The sequence below is a fragment of the Pezoporus wallicus genome, unplaced genomic scaffold, assembly GCF_028554395.1.
Source record: "Pezoporus wallicus isolate ANWC-B61680 ecotype Strahan unplaced genomic scaffold, APGP_CSIRO_Pwel_v1 contig_227, whole genome shotgun sequence".
NCBI classification, from domain to species: Eukaryota; Metazoa; Chordata; class Aves; order Psittaciformes; family Psittacidae; genus Pezoporus; species Pezoporus wallicus.
The window spans coordinates 13,962,992-13,977,595 of record NW_026635704.1 but is presented as its reverse complement, the minus strand read 5'-3'; the positions used below and the strand labels follow the sequence as shown (position 1 = coordinate 13,977,595).

Below are 14,604 nucleotides of genomic sequence, written 5' to 3'. Positions count from 1 at the left end.
TTTTGCCATGAATTACATACTAGGGTTACACAGCTAAGTTTCTTAATTCACCTTCTCAGTCAGCAGAAAATCTCATTCCTACCAGGTAAATAATGGTTTACAGTCAGACCAGGGCTCTGGTTATTGCTTGTTTTGCATTCCTAGCCAACTAGTTGAGACAGCCCAGCAGGGAGGGGTATTCCAAAGGCATCTATCTGCACAACAGCATGAAACTACACCAAATGGGATCCCAGGGGTACTCGGATTGCATCAGGACTGAGAGATGTGAGAAGCTCTCACAAGTGAATTTATATTCATCAAAAGCCCTGCTTTAAGAGGAGGGAAACATCAAGCAATTCTTACTCCAATTCATTATCATCTGGGAAAGGTAAACAGACCTTTAAAGATGGCTTGTCTAAAGGACTGGATCCCAGCTCCAGGAGTTGTGACTCATCCTGGCAGAGAACTTAGGAAGGCTGCTAGCAGACTGGAAGGCTGGAGCTACCTTAAAGCCAAACCAGAACTGGAATTAGCTATTAAACATGTTATTGTTCCATTTCTTTGAATCTCTCCAAGCTTCTTAAGCTTTCCTTTACTTTTTTTCTAATCCTTCCTCCGTTTGTTTAATGTGGAAAGTGATCCCAGCACAGCTGACAAACCTCAGGCATCCACTGGCAAAGGAACAGCAAATCCACCACATTATGTTGGCTCAAGTAGACCCCCCTGAACTCTGCTGGGAAATAACAGTACTAGCCCAGCAACTTGTAAGGTTGGGATGCTCTTAAGATTATGGTTAGAAGTTCTGGTCAACAACTTCTGATAAGAAGCAGCCATACTGAACTTCATTCATACAGGAAAAATCAAAGATGTCTCCATAGCAGAGGTTCCTAAAGCTTGGAAACTGATGATGATACTTGTACAGGTCAAACCAAAGAGGTTTGACCAAACCAAACACCTCAGCAACAGCTCCTGACTTTGTGCCTGCATACAGGTTTTTACCTGAGCTACAGTGCAATGATTATGGCCAGATGAGATAATTGGCACTTGCTGTTGTGTGCAGCAGGGCTGCCAGGTCTCCACCTGCTCCGTAAGCCATGCCACCACCTCGACCTGTACTTCTGGCTTGAGATGTCGGAGCAGCACCCAGGCAAGGGAGTGGTAGGAAACATGGGCTCATTAGGGTGGAATTTAATTTAGGTGGACAAAGGAATGCAGTAGAGGTCCTAGTCAGTGGGTGTGAAGAAGGTAACGATGGGGAGCTGGAGTCTTCTTTGGAAGGGTGGAGGGATAAAGGTGTGCAGTGAAAACAATCAATAGAAAAGAAAAGGATGCCATGTTTCCTCCCACTGCACTTCAGGCCATACACAGCTCTCAGCTGGCATCACATAACTGCTCTACATAAACCAGCAAGCACAATTCAGTTCCTCAAAACTGCCCAATACAAGGAAGCTGCAATGACTGTAAAATAGTTTCCCATCTCCTCAAGAGTCACCTACCAAGACATCTAAAGAAATTACTTGTTCCACACTGGAAAACATAGCAAAAAAGTCAAGGGGTAAAAAACAAGAGGATAAAGATCTAGAGAATCAGGAAAATGGAAAAGACCTCACAACACAGGAAAAAAAAACATATGTCTTTAAGAACAGTTGAAAGACGAATCCCAGAAAATCCCATGTAATGAAACAGATAAGAAAATGGGATTATACATTTTTTCAGGATAGAAACTATGATTTGAGTAATGTTTTAAAGTTAGGCATAGCTGCAATTTCCCTGTATTATAGTATCTGTTTCCCTGATGGTCTAATTGCACTGGGGGAATCAAACCAATGTTTATTAGAATGTTTTGGTTAAGCTATTAACAGAATTGAGCAGGTTTTATTAATAGCCAATGACTATTTGCAGAGTGTATCCAGTTCTCCCAGTCCCACAACCTCTCACGTTATCCTGCTCCAGTGATAGTCAGGAGGCCAAGCCCAGCCAGAGTGCTGGACTGGTGACCACTGGCCTTCAGGTAAGCAATCAGAAGGTCCCTCAGAGGGTTCCTTGTTTTATAGTGTATACAGCCCTGTAGCCTGTTTGCCACTTTCCCAGGTGCGGTTGAGTTACACAACTTGCTGTTGATGCTAGCTTGTGCTAGTGGAAGACTTGGACAGGTTTGGCAGACTCTTGCTGTTCAATTTATGGGCTCTTGGGATGTTCAGTGGATTCAGCAGGACTAGTGCTCTTCAGGGCATATCTGGCCTCAGGAAGTTTTCACGTACTCCCTTCTCTGAGCATACTTTCCCTCCCCATGAACTTATTTTCTGGTAGCTGTTGCTACATCCACAAACTTAATTACCTGTTGAATCCATTCACACAAACTGACACAGAGGAGCTTCTGTGACAATATCCCTTGAGATGCTGTAAAAATATTAATTCAATTTTGAATGAATACTAGCCAATAAAAGAAAACACTCCCACAAACAAAACAAGGATTGGGCAAAAGGGATGTGAGAAAAGAGGCTGAAAGTAAAGCAACTAACTGAAAAAAGGACAGTATAGCAGAAGTGATCTGCAGAAAACAAGGTACAACAGCATCTAGAAGCACTACATACAGTCATACTATGAAAAGTAGTACCTATAGCTGTTAGCTTGAATGATCAACGGGGAAAAGTTAGGATAGAATGTTTTTAACATGGTTTAAAATCAAATGCCTTTAGTACATTTGATGATGTATTTTCAAAGCTTTGTCTCCAGGAAGTGTGTTTCCCATGTGGGCACAGTGCTGCCTTCTGCTACTCTGCCTCAGGATGCTTTCCTCCACACTGAAAAGAACTTTTTTCCTACCAGCCCCCCTCCCCCTTGCTGAGGACTGAGAATACGATGTTGCATTAAAATTATTTGCAATATAGGCTAACAGTCACCTATTATTTCTTCAAATATCCTCAGTGGTTACAGACAACAGCTTCAAAACCTGCTTATTTTTAGCAACTCAAAGAATTCAAGCAAACCCCTTGTGGCTGCTATCCAAGTATTTACTGAGTGGAGAGCAGCTTGACAAATTACAGAAATGGACAAACTCGGCGTAAAACAGAAAACAGTGTATATCACTATTTACATGATGCTTTCCTGCTGAAAAGGTGAACTGAAAGGTTAATTTTAAGGCTTCCAGCGTCAAAGGAAAGAACTGCTGTTTTTATGAGCTGGGCATGAATCACAAAAACCAAAACATAAACCCCCAGATGCTTCAGAGTTTGGCAGATTTCTCAACTTACTCTTAACTAACAGCCCAACCCTACGCTGTCTCACTGTTCCAGGGTAAGTCCTCTGCACCTATTCAGGACTATGCTCTGCAGTAGAATGTGGAAGGCAGAAAGACAAAACTCAAAGCAAAGAAATCAAGTAACGGCTGAGTTTAGCACTATCTCCAGCTCCAAACCATGAGAAACCTAGTTTGACCTGGAGTGCTTCACAAGGAAGGCAGGCCCAGAAGATTCAATATGCTGATATCGAGCACACAGCAGTTTCCCACCTGTTTTCCTCTTGCCATTTCCAATACAGCTTTGTCCCAGTTCTGCTTCTCTGCCAGTCCTCTGATTCCAAGTCATCTGTTGGCATGAAAAAGGTCCTAGAGACTTCTTTATAAAACTGTTCCCTCCCTCTCATTTACAAAGCAACCAATCCTTTTTTTGTCATTTACATATAAAGTAAATCCAAGTATGTCCTGCTTAGTAGGAAAGAATATGCATCCTTTTTCAAGACTGCTTCTACACCACTTGGGATGCAACTAGATTTTTCTCCGTATAAGGCAGTGACCAAATTCTGTTGTCCTCTCCTCTGCCTCCTCTGCCATTTGTAAATTGGTGTTTCCAAGATCCAAGTGCCTTGGACACAATGCACTTAAAACCTTTTTTCAGCAGCCTATCTGCCCTCTTCCTAATAACAAATACCTTCCCTGTTTTCCTGCCCAGTAATTTTGAGATGCAGTCATCTTCCAGCTTGAAAAGGGTGCAGCAGAGCTCAGTTCATATGATTCTAGGTAGTGACACAGATTTGGCAAACTTTATTTTTCAGCATCACAAGCAATGATAAACCAGTATATCAAGCATAAGATGGCAGACCTAATAGGACAAACAGATGAGAATGTGTATTTATCATTCTTCGTGTTTAGCAGCAGGCTGTCACATTACTTAGCCCTATTTCAACCAAAAAAGTTTGTTTTCTTAAAAAGGAGCAAAGAGATAATTTTCCTTCAATTATTGGAGGCATCGTTTTCTTTAAAGTTTGGTTCAGAGTCATTGATATCTGCATTTCAATTTCTATCACACTAACTAAACATGTGATCTACTTGCTCAGTCAGTGCTTATGTCTATTGGCTTCGGCATCCAACACGATCACCAATTCTGAGTAGCACTTCTCTCTGGTTTGCACACTGGACTGCAGTTTACTACTGATGCACTTTTGTGTGTACTATGCATTTTGATTTCTGGTAGGTATTACACCGTCTTACAATGCACTTGGTTTAAGAGTAATTAGGCTTGATCAGGTTTCTGTTTTGTTTCATACACTAGAATCACTTGAGATGTTTATTTTTAATAGTTCCTTTTTAATAAACAAAGTTAGGCTGTGGTGATGCATATGTTTTATAGTGAGGCATGAAAAGCCAGCACTGACTAAGGTTTCACATTATGAAGAATTTGGCAATAATATTGCTTTAAGGCATTCCAGTTCTAACTGCTTACTCCTTGTTTATATCTCTGAGCTCCTCTTTGTTTTGCTGGATCAACTCTGAGTCCAATCTTCCCTGAAGCAGATGCAGAAAGGGATCTAATGTCAAAGTTCCTTGTTTTCTTTTTTCTTCCAGATTAAAAAAAATAAAAATAAATCTGGGACAACTCCCTGTTTCAGTACACATCATGGCCCCATCAACAGTTGGGTTGGCACAACCGGGAGAGCAGGATCTCACTGGCTGGTATTGCTGGCCAGAAACAGTACAGAGGAAAACCCCACTGAGTGGGCTGGAATATTAAGCCTTAAAAGCAGACACAAACTCCTCAGATGTGATCTAGAGACTAGTGCCAGTGGGTACCAGGTATGGTCTGGAGACTAGTGGGTACACAGCTATGGCAGAACACACATCAGCTTTTCCCTGTTCAACATAGAAGGACTAAGAGTCATGGATAATAGCTGGCAGCAACTGCTTCAGTCCAGTTTTCAGTATATTTATCACTTCCTGTGCCAGCATTAAGCCTCATTTGTAGCTGAATTTTTATAGGCTAACTAGCAACTTACAGTAAAAAAGAAAGGTCAAGGAAAAAGCAATAAAGTATATATCCAGAGTTCAAACCCCCCAAAGCTGTGACTGTGTTTTGATCCAAGGCATTTTCTGATGCTTTTTTAGGACAAAAAAAAAAACTCTGAAGTTTTACATAAGGAATCCCAATGGCGTAATAATATGTTGAATTCTTTGAAAACAAGCCTGGTGAGCAAGCATGATAGGAAGTGTCCAAAGATAAACTACAACACTTCCATAGAAGTGTTATCCAGGCAGCTGCAGCAAACTGCAAGACTCTCAGAACTGCTTCAGGGATACAAAAAGTACCAGCTTTGGGACCAGGAAAATGTTTAGAAGAACAAGGTGGTTTAAGGGCTTTAAGTTAAGGTGTAACTTCTATTTAAATGGCACCCTTCAATGTAATCCATACACTTCTAGATATGCCTGAGAGAAATGCAGGCAGCTCAGTTAGGGTTTCTGAGATTATATGGGCCCCCTCTACTGCAGGATTAGTTCTGGATCTCTCTTTACAGTGAGTGGAGAAAATTAAACACATGAGAATATTCAGCAAAAATCAATTAGGTGGCCACATAGAGAGGGATAAATGTTCCTACCAACCCTTTGTTCTAACATACTGCTCTACTACAAGCACATGACCACACCTGCAAGTTGTCCAGATTATGAACCAGTGGTCTTTCAGTTACAGAATTCAGTAGCTTTCTTTATAAAGTAAAAATACCCTCTAAAACAGTGCAATGTTCACCACATATGCTTATTCCCAAACAGGAAAGAGGTAAGGACAGGCCTGGAAAGCGAGTATGCAAATTCTTGGACCTGGGAGGGAATGACATTGCTGGGTGCTGGAGACCAGCTTCAGAGGAAAAAAAAGACCTAGGGGTCTTGGTGGACAACAAATAAAAAATTCAGCTGTATGCCCTTGTGGTAGAGAAGGAGAACTCTACACTGGTCTGGCTTTGCAGATTTAGGGCAGTAATTATACCCCTGTATTCAGGGCTTGCAAAAGTGAGCTACATATGTACTGAGGAGCCACAAATCAGTGATAAACACACTGGAGTCCAGTCTACTATACCAAGATAGTTAAGGAGCTGGAGCACATGATGCAGGAGAAGCTGAGTTTGGCTTGTCCAGCCTGAAGAAAAGGGTTAGGGTGTGGGGGGATGTATCATTGCAGCCCACAGCTACCTAAGGGGAGGGTGTAGAGAAGACGCAGCCAGGACCTCCTCAAAGGTACACATTGACATTGTAAGAGGCAACAGGCAAGTTTCAACAGGACAAATCCTGATTACGTGTTAGGAAAAGTGTTTTCATCACAATGGTTGTTGAGCATTGGGTCCAGTGAGGCTGGAAACTCTGAATGTCTTTGAGATACTCAGAGCTCAACAAGTTCCCTAGCAACCTGATCTGTTTGGGATGGCTTTGAACAGAAGTTGGACAAGATTACCTCTTTCATCCAATGATTCCATTTCAAAGTATCATCAATGCAGGTTGCTCGTTGCTTGGTTGCCTTACCCATGAAAGAAATGTTAGGTTATTGGACTGCTATCTCAGCTGTTTTAGCAGTCTGGCATGAATTTCTGTGCCCCAAGCTCCTGAACAGGAAAATGGGACTAATTCAAGGATGTAAAGATAGATTCCAATATCTGTGGCAATAGTAAAAATAGCTAAAGTCTTGTGTCTTGATTTTTATTTCAGCTCTTAAGAATCTAAATGTATAACATATAAATATATTTATAATACACAATACCCTAACATACAAATCTAAACCCCAAAATCTTTCTCTTTACAATACTGGTAAAACAGATGATAGAGTTCTCGGACTCCTCTCTTGTGAGCAGCACGGATTCCTTGCAGTTACAGATACACAAACCTATGAAGGCTGTAAAGCCATAGTTTGTGGAGATGTCCACAAACTATATGTGTGAACCTCTGATTAGATAAGGTGCTCACATGACTGAAGATACATTGAAGGGTGTAGCATCACCTCATTTGTCCTGCACAGATTGCCACATGTGCTCTGGGTCATTAACTAAAAGCCAAAAAAGCTTGAGTGTCATCCTCACTCCTTTTCACCTAATCAATCCCAATCATCCAGTTTTCCTAGGTGGCATGTAAGAATTTCTTTTCCACAGTGTGACAATCATCCCTGGGTGCCAATATCTGCTGACAGAAGTGTATTTATATTTTGCATTACTTAATCAGTGGAGAAAAGTGGTCAAGTGGTCCCAATGACAATCACAGCCAGGTGGTCATGAAACTCTCTGGAAGAGCATGTTTTAAGCCTTCTCCAAGCTGCTGAGAGGCAGATCCCATTTAGTATCTCATGTTTTGAGTCAATCCTTTAAGTATCCTCATGTACAAGGTAGAGGAGTGGCACACCATGGCTTCACGCTTTTCTGCATGCATTTTGACTGAAAGCAGTCAGTGACTGCTGTGTTTGGTACAAGTAACATGATCTGGGTATGCTGATAGGACTGGCTTCCTTAGGGGAGTACGCAGAGAAATGTTATTTGGTATTTATTAATGTTTCAAAATAGTGAGTGCTGGTTTGCTTAACCCACCCAGGTGACAGTAGCTCTGATCACTAGGAGAAGAACTTCATTGACAAATATAATAGTTACCTACTTTCTCAGTAAGGATGAGAAGGTCTGTGACAAACTGGGAGCAACCTTGCATCCTGCCTGCAAAATGGGAAAGCTAAAATGCACTGAGGACATTTGCACTGTGATAATAACCCCATGCAAGCAATTAGAGCTAAAATTGCAAAACCTGTATATTTGACAAAGGAGTAGAAAGTCAACTGAGCTTTTTGGATCTTGAGTGTTTATGGAGCTGGAAACTAGAAATAGGTCTCTATATCAACAGAAACAGTGTCACTGATGGGTTCTTCAGAGGACAGCTGTACTTGAAAGTTGCATAAATGCCTTCTACTCCTACAGTTACAACAGCATTGCCACCTGATCACAGCTTGTGAATGTCAAGTTGAAGGAAAATATTCCAGTCTGTGAGATAAGAGTGACAGCTTGTTATCTCATCTAGGTACTCCATGATACTACACAATCAAAGCAAATCATATGGGAGAGGGTTCAAAACGCTGGCTGTCAAACTGCAACCCCTCAAGCTAACTTGGCTTTGTTCTGAAAGGACAGTTTGTATTTGAAGTCTACCATATCAGAAGTTTCTGTCTGGGCTGCATTTTTGAGCTACAGTATTTCCTCCCAGAGGCTGCAATGCAAACTTTACAGGAATTATTGTGTCTTTATGTCGTTCTGTAGATCAGAGTTAGAACACAGTGGACAAGTCCACTAACTCATTAAAAAAAAAAAGCTAATTGGGAAATTTCCAAGTTATTCTACATTATCAGATTGAATTTAAGCTTCCACCACACTCTGATCAGGAAAGTCTTCTTTTAGCACGCTGTCTCTAAGCGCTGATTTGGAGGAGCACTCAACTGTTTTCAGTAGCATACACAATTTAAGTGTAGATACTTCTCTCACTGCCTTTCCCAGACACTTACCATGTTTTCTGTTTGCTGTCCAGACTAAGCAAGAAAAGTTCCCATTTAACTGGAGAAAACTGATACTTCGGACTGATTTGCCATTTACACGCACACTATTTCCCTTGTAGGTTGAACTTCTATGCAGGCCAGTTTTTCACATCCAGAAGGAAAAACCTTCTATCTTAAATAGTGAGGGGAAACTCTGGCAGTTTTGGTGTTTGGACTTTTTATGTTGTTTTCTCTCTTTCATAAACCAGTCAGTACAGCAAACCCTGTGCAGAAGAACAAGTCTTACTGTTTCTTCTCAGGCACATGACATCTACCCTGTTAAGATAAGCTTTCTTCAAAGCTGTGGCACTTTCTGTAGCAGCAGCCTCCTAAGTAGGTGCTCTTCTTTGGAATGACCAGAGTGTCCTTCAGCTGAGCCTGAAAGGGTGCTTGGCACAGCAGTCTTGGATAAACTCACTCTCTCTGCACCCAGGGCTCTCAAGATGGCAACTATCAGATATTTTCATGCACAACTGCTTTAATAAGCAGCGCTAGGTACACAATACATGTGCAAAAGGTAAACATGCGTTTTGGGTTTCCCAAGCATGAGCTCATTTAGCAAAGCCCTTCTCTTTTTCAGCCAGATTAGTCAGGTATTGGAAGTCCCTGTGACAATGTACTACTGAACTGAACATGCTCAAGGTGAAGCAAGGTAGTAACTTGTGGAACAAATTAGCAGCCGAATAGCATCCGTAGTTGAAGCATCCAGCATCAGCGTAAGCCAATGAGCAGTTTATGTGTGCTTGTGGTATAAGTCCAATTTCTCTCCGTTTTTGGTAGTCAGCTTGCTTGTTAACTCACATAGCAAAAATGCAAGATTCAACCTACGCTTTCCCATAAGATTGATTTCCCTGCAGGGCCTGTCTCAGACTCCACTGCACTCTTCTGCAACTCTTACGCCCTTCCACTCCTGGTCAAAACATGCCACACCTTCCACATGAGTCAACAGAGCAGGGCAGCATCTCTCACAGCAAGCTGGGAGGCAGCTGAGAGGAGAGCCCTGCTATGCTTCTGCAGACACAGTCCTGCAGCATCAGGCAGGATGTTCAGGTCAATGTTATTATCAGGAGATTTCAACAGGCTGCACTTGAGCTTGAATTAACCAGATCAGGCAAGGTCATTTCTGGTGAAGTATTCACAGGGACAAATTCTAATTCACCCGAATATTTAGTTAGCGTATGCAAGACAGCTGGAAGTCTTTGCAGCGCTCACAAATGACACTCTTTGGCATCTTATCAAACTAAATGCCTTTTGCCTATTTGCGAGCACAATAATATCATTTTACTTCAGCATTATTCTTTTTCCCTCAGAGTAATGCATTGGCTTTGAGAAATTGCTGTATCCCAGAGAAGACTGCCAGGGTTCAGCTTTCCTGTTCTCTTGTGATGACAAATTGATGTTGAAGTTTAATTTCCAGAATATGAGAATGATTGAGATAATGTATTTTGACAAACAAGATGTGCGAAGAATAATACAGCTGAAGCTGTCTCAGCTTTAACCAAGCGACACAATGTTACACTGGGAAGTGCATCATTTTTAATCCCAGAAGTACTCCTGCTTTCTTTAAGGAATGTTTATGACCTTTCTTAATTGAAATGCCCTGTTCTTTCCCCTACTACTTCACCCAGGAAAACTGGACATGCAAACCAGCATAACAGTTTTCTGACATGAAGATCTCAATAAATTCAGGAACACAAGTTGCTACTGCTTTTACAGTTAATTTGGAATAAAGCCACATATTTTTGCAGTCCACATCCTGAAGAGGTGGGCCTGTCTCTGCTTGATAGCAATGGAAAGGCATCCAGTAGCACAGTGAAAGAATGTAACTCAGTTTTTATATTTATACATGCACGCAGAGCTATGTGACTGTTGTGGGGCTTAGCTGTGGGTACACGCTATGGGTGAGAGCTGGGAGTGAAACCCCTCTGGGGTCAGCATGACAAACATGTCATGGAGGTGCCCATGCAAAGTACTGGGCTTGTACCAGAGACTAGAACCAAAAGGCACGCCCAGCAAGAAGTGAAAATAAACTCTCCTGGGGACAACAAGGTATGTCTTCAGAAGTCAAAAAATGAGAGAATTAGACAAGATAGGAGGGGAGGACCCTACTGCACAGGATACATCAGGCATGGAAGGTATATATTATTACAGAGCTTTAATCTCACCTACGAGATTTCTTTCCTGCTGGTAAGTGCTTTTTCTTCTCTCATGGCTTTTACATTCTAGTAAAATTGGCTTTGTGGGCTTGAAGCCTTTAACACCTCACTCTCACTCTCACATAAAAGAGTGGGTGGTTCGCTCATAAAGCTCAAGCCAGCTCCAGGCTCCTCTGCAGCACTCTGCAAGCACACAGACCGATACCTACTCCCACCAAATACTTATGAACAGGCCCAGCACTACCTTCCAGGGCTGGCCTGGGCTCTCAGTGCTATAAGGGCAGAAGTACCATTCAGTTTAACCCCAGATATCTCTCTGAGCAAACCTTTTCCTGCAACGCCAAGTTTTAGAAATGAGTTATCAAATGTAAACAGGTCACCATGAAAATACATAAACATCATACTGCACAGCAGCGTGTATGCAGGAAATAACTCAGAGATTTGCACCAGCAAGCTTAGTGGATTTAAATGGCTGCTTTTGGGCCACTACATAACATACACATTTTATTTATGCCCTGCTGCGTATCACTGAATTAAATAAAATCTGGAATAAGATCTTCTCAGTCAAGGATGGAAGGCAGCACTATGCATTTCTTGCAGTAGCACAGGGCGAATGCTGTAACAAAGCGGCATCAGCTCCTCTGTGCCACATTGTTTTAATGGACAGAACTGTACCAGTAGCCACACATTCTTTTCAAAGGAAGACAAGAGATATCACTACCATTGGTCAGACAAACGTTTCTTGTTGGTCTGCTCCACAGTCATATAATAAGATCCCTGTCACTTGACAAGCCTATCATAGGATTTCTCTGTCTGGTTTTCTAACATGATCACATGTTGCCTGTAGTGCCTGCATCCCAGTGACAGATTATTGCTGCAACAGAGATGGTACATTATCCTAAAATCTTACACAGGATGCTAATCGCATCCTTTACCTGTTGTGGCCTTCAAGCATCTTAGAAACACACCTCAGAAAGGCTGTCTCAGGCCAAATGACATCTGACTGGCAGTTATATCCCCCCCGTTTGCTCTTTATAGCTCAGTTTTCATTACCTACTGCATCCTTTGCAGCTCCCTTTCCAGCTTGCACAAAACAGCTGAATTTTGGGATTCTTCCTTGTGAGGGAAATTTTTGCCTATATGCATGACTGTCAGTGGACATAAACTGAGAAAAAATTAATCAAGCCTACAAGACTTATTGTTTAAACTCAGCAACTTTGCTTGATTTGACCTGAACTAGGACAACAGAAGCCAAACGACTCCTCTGCCCTGAGGAAAAACAGTATTTACAGAAATCTAGTCATGTTAAAGAAACTGCAGTGATCTTGTCATCTGTAAAAGCCTTCTGATTTCAGGATTCCACAAGCTAAATAAACAACAGCTGAACAGGAGAATCCATAGTGATGTGCTGATTAATAAAGCAATAAGGAACCCAGCTAAGCAGTGTCAGCTTGGGTCTTCTCAGGGACATGGGTAAAACTGACTTGGGCTGACCCAGGAAAGTAGAGAAAAATGCACTTCTGTCCTCAGCCAGCAGTCAGAAAACTCACTTTCTCAGTGGTAGTGGAAGAGATGATGGGAAAGAAGTAGAGACATGAAGACTGTACAGGGCCAGCGAGATTTAAATTCTGAGCCAAGACTCAGAAGCTGCTGTTCTGACAGGCCCTCTCTCCTTTCACTTTTCCTTCCCCATCCCCTGGAAACTTACCTCCTCCTCTTGGACCATCTCAGGCTACTCACTCCAGCCCCTTCTCCACAGCCACCCCAGCTCAACCTGAAAGCTGCCCCACATCCCTCCCCTAGCTCAGCTCTGAAGACGCTGGTGTTGCCATGCATGAATTAAGGAGGGAGGATCCAGAGCAAGACTTAATTTTAGCATCCACCCAAATAAGCTGAAGTTTTGTGCTTGAATCTGCTGGTAGCAAAAGTATTGGTATGCAACAGGACTAACTGAATACCACATTGTAGTAATCCCGCTGTCAGTGTCAGTCTTCATAAATCACCTCAAAGAAATCAGTTACCAAGAGATTGTCATTGGCCATCTGCCTCTTAATTACTCAGCTCCTCACCAAGAAGTTAACTTTGTGGGCTTTCTGCATTTGGTACATATGTGGCTCCAAAAATCAAATCAGGAGAGGAAGATGGCACCCTAAGGTTTGTTGTTTGACTACTTCAAAGTAGCCTTTTAAATATTTGTCTAAAATTGTCAAATGTAATAAGTAATTTGCCACAGGACAGTGAATGTCCCTTGACTCATTTGTGTTGACTAGCAGGTTAGTGTCAGAATTAAACTGGATAAGTATTTTATTCCATAAATATTGCTTTTCAAGTCAAACAACGGCAGAAGTCACTTTAATCCCTGCTTAGAGGGGTGACCAAATTTACAAACACATATTAAGCTATGCAGCAATGTCAAACTCCACATTACCCACTTGAAAAAGCTCAAGATTTCTCCCCGATTCAGAAAACCCATCCAAAAGTACCCAAGAGCAGAAACATCTAAGATCCTCTGCCAGTATTGACAGTATTTTCCTCTTCCTTCATCTCTCCCATTTACTGTACTAATACAACAAAAGAGAATACAAATATATTTCAATGTTTGGTCCACATCAGGCGCTTAAAACAAATGCAATACAATTAAAAATACCTATGAATGATCTAGCTGCAGCATGTCAACCTCCAGGAAGAATGGCAGCGGATAAAGCCAAGGGCACTCCCTGGCAGGAGACAGCTATGCTGTCAAACAAGACTCCTCTCACCACAATCCAGCACAGCCACAGTTTCCTACGTATCAGTAAAAGCACGTGGCAAAACCCAGAAATGACCATGCTGCTGAAGTTAAGCATCCCACAAGCTCAACATTGACAGCAAAAGCTCCAAATTAAAACCACAGCATTATCAAGGTGGAAAATGTGCCTAGTCAAATGCAAGATGTGTTTATTTTCTCATGTCTACCGATCACATTAAGTCAAAATGCTCTGACAGTCTCTCCAGCTTACATCATACACTTTTGCCCACAAGGCCATCACTCAGCTTTTTGCCAGCTACATTAATTTACAGTTTTGCTTACAGGTTGAAAAAGAGACCACACCAACACCACCAGCTTGGTGTTGTTTGTGGAAACCATTACTCTGGTTATTTTTGCAGCAAGTGGTAGTTATACAAGCATAGTCTGGAGAACAACTATTAGACTAGTGACCCTCAAATGCTTTCCATGTTTTGGGTGCAATGAATAACTAAAATACTAGTGAATGAATAACAAAAATACTAGCCTTCTATATTGAAGGCTCACAAGAGAAAATGTATTACTCTGATCTAGTTACGTACAGGTACAGTAATTGGAAGAAAAATTAACTTTGAAGACACTTTTTTTCTGGTTGCTTATTAAGTTTTCAAAGAAGACTTTCTTCCATTTTCCCAAAGACCTGAAAGGAGCTCCTAAAAAGCGTCTTCAAGGTTCATTCCCCTCTCGCCAATTCCTTATTATTCTGCTTTATCATCACACTAGCAGTAAGTCAAGAGCTAGGTAACCAGTGTAATGAGATAAGTATTTTTTATGCTGACCAGCATTCTTGACACATCCATGCTACACACCCTACATTGCTGCAATCACCTTTTGATACAAAACCTTCGGCTTCAGTTGATGGTTA

General features: G+C 41.7%; 1 protein-coding gene across 2 annotated transcripts in view; it reads right to left on the bottom strand.

Annotated features, from left to right (window-relative positions):
- Positions 1-14,604, bottom strand: part of MAPRE2 (microtubule associated protein RP/EB family member 2) — a 102,768-nt gene that overhangs the window by 76,223 nt on the left and 11,941 nt on the right. The window lies entirely within an intron of this gene.